The following is a 5,957-nucleotide window of genomic DNA, read 5'->3' as shown; positions in this document are numbered from 1 at the left end:
TCCCTCCTCCCTCGGCTCCGATCCGGGTATTTGGTGCATATTCCTCCTCCCGGGGCACGCCCGCAATCCGGATCGAGTGTATGGATAGATGGGAAGGGAGGGGTGGCCTCCTTTTGATTTAAAAACAGCGGGAATGATGCCGGACGGTTATTACCACGGCTGCGGATGCAATATCGGATGCGGAAAAGATTACCCGAAGGTGAGCTTCTGATCCCTGAGATCTCGATTTTGAGCCCTTCTATCTCCCAGGCCCTCCTTTATCACTAGTATATCCGCTCGATTAAGGTATTTGTTCCCTCTATACAAACTAACTAACTCGATCATGAGCTAGTATTCGCACGCTTGAATGAGCCTCTGCCTTTCCCTGACATCGAGCGATTAAACAGGGGATAATTTCACCTTCCACCTACAGATATCCTTTATGAATGTTTTTATGCTTGAAATTCAACCTGTTCTAAAACATTATTATGGAATATATTGTTTTCCATGGCCTGTGTTCTTTCCCTGCTTGACAGACACCGGGATTTACTGTGTCTTCAAAACACCATGTTAAAACATATCATTTTTCGCTGTTCTCTTCTTTAAAAGAGGGCTTCAGCTGCGTGGCGAACAATTGCTCCCGGCACTGTATGGTGCTGGGGGTTGAGACTGCCGCGGAACAAGTTGTCTCTCTGAGTAAGGAAATTGCTGACCTAAAAGCAGATATTTTGGGAGATAACACACTTACCAAAGCTAAGGAGGCCGTAGATAACTTATAAGCAACCATCAAAGAATTTGATATAACAGCCCAAACCAAGAAATTGGAAAAGCTAGCTAGAGACCTTAGACTTTTTGATAAAAAAACTGTGTACCCGTACTTGCAGCCCGACTACTATAAGCAGGATAACCAGGGGCGTTTCACCAACCGTACTCATAGTGGCTACAGAGGAAGACATAATTTTACAACATTTTCCGATTCCTCTTACAGCTCTGGGAGTGACGTGGAGGCAGGACCCAGTTCTTCTTACAATTACCCACCTCAAGAGCTTGGATATCAGCAGTACCCTGCTCAATTCCAGCACTCTTTTTTAGATCAAGGCCGCGGACAATGGCGGCCCCCACGAGGACGTGGCAACCCTCGGATGAGAGGTCAAGCGAGAGGTCAACAACAACAAAATCCTGGCGGTTGGGAAGGCAACAGAGGCAAACAGCAGAAACAAGTCACCTTTCGCCCCGAAGTTCACGGAGAAATTTCGACCAGGAGGAATACCTACAGGTGGTGAACCAGGCATCCATCCAAGATCAGACTGGGGAACCAACCACACCTAATAGCAGTAGGTCATCCCCCAACCCTGTGATCAACATCTCTAATCACAATCTAGACGAAGAAGAGATCAAAGTTTTGAGCAGAGGTCTTTCCTATGTTCCCACGGCTCCACCCAATACATTTCTGCTGAAAACGGAACTATACAGATTTTTTAGGAAGATTAGGTTAAGATACTATTTCCGAAATCAAACTACTAGACAACGTAGTTCCATCACCGGCCTCAGAGAACCCTCCACTTTCTTTCCACCCACTTATGCCATGAGCCATAAGATTTTGGCGTTTGAAGAAATTGTGACCTTTGCAGTGGACCGTACATTGGACCAACGTAAATTTGTCAGATTGAATTTGCCCAAAACAGAGAAAAAGGCATTAATGGAGCTGTGCAACAACAAAGAGCTCGTCATCAAGCCCGCCGACAAAGGTGGGGCAATTGTCATTCAGGACCTTTGTAAATACAAAGAAGAGATCTATAGACAATTGTCAGATGGAGTAAGCTATCAGTTATTATCTACTGACCCCTCACGTGAATTGGCCACCACTATTCTGGCAGCCACACAAAAAGGATTGGATGCTGGCTTTCTTAGTGAGCAGGAATTCAAATTCCTCAATCAAAAGTTTCCACGACTTGCTACTATATATACCTTACCTAAGGTACATAAGAACCTAGAGAGTCCCCCTGGCCACCCAATCGTGTCAGGTTGTGGGTCTATGTTAGAACCTTTGTGCAAATATGTTGATTTTTTCCTAAAGCCGATTGCTCTCAACACTAAGGCGTATCTTCGTGATACCACATAAACTATTAATCTCATTGACGAAAGACCATTCAACCCAGGAAGTGAACTCTTGGTGACGTGCGATATTGTTTCGCTTTATACCAGCATCCCTCAACTTGATGCTTTGGAAGTGATGAGACAAGCCTTAGACAAGCGACCGGCACCTGTCCAGGTTCCCACAGACTTTATACTCGAGCTGCTGAGTATTGCCATGAGACAGAATTTCTTTATTTTCGAAGAAAATTTCTATTTGCAGACGAAGGGGGTAGCCATGGGGGCTACCTTCGCTCCGAATCTGGCTATTATTTTCATGGATCATTTTGAACATTAATATATTTTTTCCACTAATAACCCTTTTCAGAGTAGCCTGACTTTGTGGGTCAGATACATAGATGATGTTCTGTGTATCTGGGAAGGCAGCAAAGAACTACTTCTTGAGTTTCACGTTTGGCTCAACTCCAGAAACCCCCATATCCAATTCACGATGGATTCAAGCAATGAGAAGATTCCATTCTTGGATATTTCGATCTATGTAGATGACAATCGGTTACAAACTACTTTATTTAGGAAACCAACTGAGCGAAATTCCTTACTGCAATATGGGAGTCATCACCCCCGAGGTTTCAAAGACAATCTCCCAGTAGGCCAATTTCTTAGAATTAGGAGAAATTGCTCCACCCGTGGAAATTACATCCAAGAATCTGAGGTTTTAAGTGAGCGCCTCATCTCCCGAAGTTACCCCGCTAGAATGGTGAGACGCGCAAGGAAAAGGGCCTGGTACAATCCACGCGATATTCTGTTGAATCCAGAAATTACCAACCAATCGGAAATGGACCGGATCATCTGTGTAACCACTTTCTCCACACGGAGCAATGAAGTCAAACGTATTATCAACAAGAATTGGTCTCTTGTGTCGGATGAGATACAGCAAACGCAGTTCCCTCTTCATTCTTTTAAGAGGGCCAAAAACATACGGGACATGGTGGTCCACTCGTATCTGAAACCCGTCAGTCAACCGACTCTTACAAGTTTGTGGAATCTGCCTCCATTGGTGGGACATTATAGATGCGGTACATGCTCAGCATGTCAAACCACTATTCAGACTAAGACCTTTGACCGGAAGGACTTACAAGTTAAAACATCACACGAATTGAAATTCGAGTTGTTTGATCTACATTGTCCAATGCCCATGTAGACAGGTATATGTGGGTCAAACACAACAGAAGATTAAGTCACGCCTATCGTCCCACAGTAGCCGGTTACGCTGCAATGTGGCGGGTGCCCCGCTAGTGGAACACTGGCAAAGGGCTGGGCATGCTGTCTCAGATTTGAGATGGTTTGTCATTGAAAAGGTCTCTCTGGGGAGAAGAGGAGGTAATGTCTTGACAGTACTAAACACCCGTGAATCTAAATGGATGTCCCTCTTAGACTCAATCAAAAATGGCCTTAACGAGCAAGATAGCAGTTTGGCACAGTTGCCGGCCCTGGGTTGATGGGGTTACAGAGATCCATCCTAAATTAGATGGGGTCACACACCCTGTAGGTTTGGTATATAAGATAACGAATCCTAATGGGAATATGCTGATGCTCAGTGTGCTCCTGTACTATCTCAAAATACTTTCCGCCATATTCTGGGCTCCCACGATAAGCCACCCGCCTTCAACCTCATGTTTGAGAGTTGCGCGGGCATTTAGAATTATGCTGGTAGTATCTCCCTCAGGATTTGGCTTATAATGAATTTTGTAATAGGAATATGCTGATGTCTGTATGATCCTGTTTATACCATCTTAACATAAAATGTCTTTTGTTCTCATTTTGGGCTCTCACGAAAAGCAACCCGCTTTCAACCTCATGTTTGAGAGTTGCGCGGGTATTTGTAATTGTGTCACGATCTCCCAATTGAGTGTTCGTAAATGACCAGTATAACTTTGGGCAGACTCCGGCATGCATTAGTAAAAAAAATCTTTTTGTTATACCGTTATCCGAGCCCGTAATGAATCACACAATCAAACAATTATTGAAACTTATTTTCCTCCTGTGAGATGGTTACACGAAGACCACACTATCAAGATAAAAAATTCTTATTGTGTGGTCTATGTAGTAGCAATCGTATAGTTCTCCAAGTAACTCTTCCCTTTCCCTTAATGGGATTTTTTATCTGACTCCGCCCCCTAAACTCCGCGTAGCGGGAGTTGCGGAGTTACTGTCCACGGACACTTTTGATCCCATGGGGTATGTGTTAAACAGTGCGTTTTTTTGCAATTTACCCTGGTAATTCACTATCCTTTCCCCTGACCGTTTTCTCCAGTTCCCCATAGATTTATCCGTTATCGTGACTGACGGTTTGGCAGCACGAATCCCGCCGGTTACCAGCTATCGGACACAGGCTGATTACCCGATTACGTGGCACCGACGAGTGTTTTTTGAAAGACGGTTGGACTATTCCGCCCCCGTCGCTCTTCATTTACACACAGGTATGTTATGCTTTTGTAATTGGGTAAAACATACCGTGTGTTTCATATAATTGAAGAGTGCTCTGGCTATCGCTAGCCCTTGACATGGGTCTGCCTACAATCATATTTGCCCATGCAGAGTCCCCTATTAATATCATACTTGGCCTCAGCTCAATACTTGTATAACTGACAATAGACTCCTTGACCCCGTATGCCATACTGGGGCCTTGTATTTTTCTGTGGATAGTTTTAAAGTATTAGATAGATCCTTAAATCCAGTGATTTTTACCCACTAGTTCCAGCATTCGAGTAGCTTCCCTGACCCCCCCTTTTTTGTACCAGAATATTCAGGTCTTGATAAAGTAATTTGGTTTTTTAACCAGTAGTACATAGACGATGGGAAGGCCGCTTGACCACTGGTTGTCCTCTCTCTCCTCTGCAGCTTTTGCGAATTAATTACGCTGTGATCGACCTGCGACTACCGCACAGTCCATCCTATCTCCTCGTCCTGAGCCCAGTTGGGCCTCGACTCCATGGTAATTTCTTCAATTATCATTGTAATTCTTCACCATAGTCTAACTTATAGGGCTATAGTGTAATATCACATTGTTTAATTAACATTTACCAATCTACTATTAATTTGTCTGATAGGATTGCCCCAATCTTCCTGGTTGCATATGTCCTGATGAAGACCCCGCCTAAGGATTGAACGTAGCCTACACATAAGGGTCGAAACGTCGACGGCTTTCTTCTTAGACTTCCGGCACAAGCCCTCTGCATTCTCAAATTGACTGTGTGTCCGCTGAAAGTTTCTTTGTCAAAATATCTCTTCATTGTATGCCCTGATTTTTGGGCTTATGTATTTGAATTATTATGATTGTGTTGGTAACTTTTGTACTCATCACCTGTTTTCTTAACTGTGTTTACCTTTTCCTTGACCTTACACTTCTTCGAGCACTTCCCCTCCCCTTTCCCTCCTTTGGGGCTAAATGTTTGATTTTGCAACTACCTCATGGTATTGATAATAAATTACAGTACCTTGATTTCTCGTGCATTTATTGTTTTGTTAAGTTGTCTAAATAATAGCTGATGTGTGTTAGACACAACACGTCTCTCTTGCGGGGACCCCACCTATATGTATCACTCTTCTTTAAAAGGCCTCAGTATTTACTGTGTCCTGATACGTTCTTTGTTAAAATATATAGGGGCATATTATCAAGGGGTTTTATCTCCGCTTTTTTGGCTTTAAAAGCCAAGAAAGCGGAGATAAAATTATCCCTATTACCTAGCTGTCGCTAACACCAGTTAGCGACAGCTAGTAGGAGATAGCGACCATCTTGGGCCCCGCTTTGCATGTCAGTGATATTTATCACTAATGACATGCAAAGTAGGCGTGCCAAGATGTTAGCGACTGGAAACAGTCGC

At 43.7% G+C, this 5,957-nt stretch overlaps 1 long non-coding RNA gene across 2 annotated transcripts; it reads left to right on the top strand.

The window, feature by feature from the left end:
- Positions 1-3,281: 3,281 nt before the first annotated feature.
- LOC144784975 (uncharacterized) lies at positions 3,282-5,575 on the top strand. Of its 2 annotated transcripts, XR_013601734.1 has the most exons (3): positions 3,282-4,553; positions 4,975-5,068; positions 5,184-5,575. It is a non-coding gene; the product is annotated as an uncharacterized LOC144784975 (long non-coding RNA). The 2 variants fall into 2 exon arrangements; XR_013601733.1 differs by having other exon boundaries at positions 3,282-5,068.
- Positions 5,576-5,957: the final 382 nt, after the last annotated feature.

The sequence above is a fragment of the Lissotriton helveticus genome, chromosome 10 (genome assembly GCF_964261635.1).
Source record: "Lissotriton helveticus chromosome 10, aLisHel1.1, whole genome shotgun sequence".
Taxonomy (NCBI): domain Eukaryota; kingdom Metazoa; phylum Chordata; class Amphibia; order Caudata; family Salamandridae; genus Lissotriton; species Lissotriton helveticus.
Note: the sequence above shows the minus strand (reverse complement) of the source record. Positions and strands in the feature narration are given on the sequence as shown.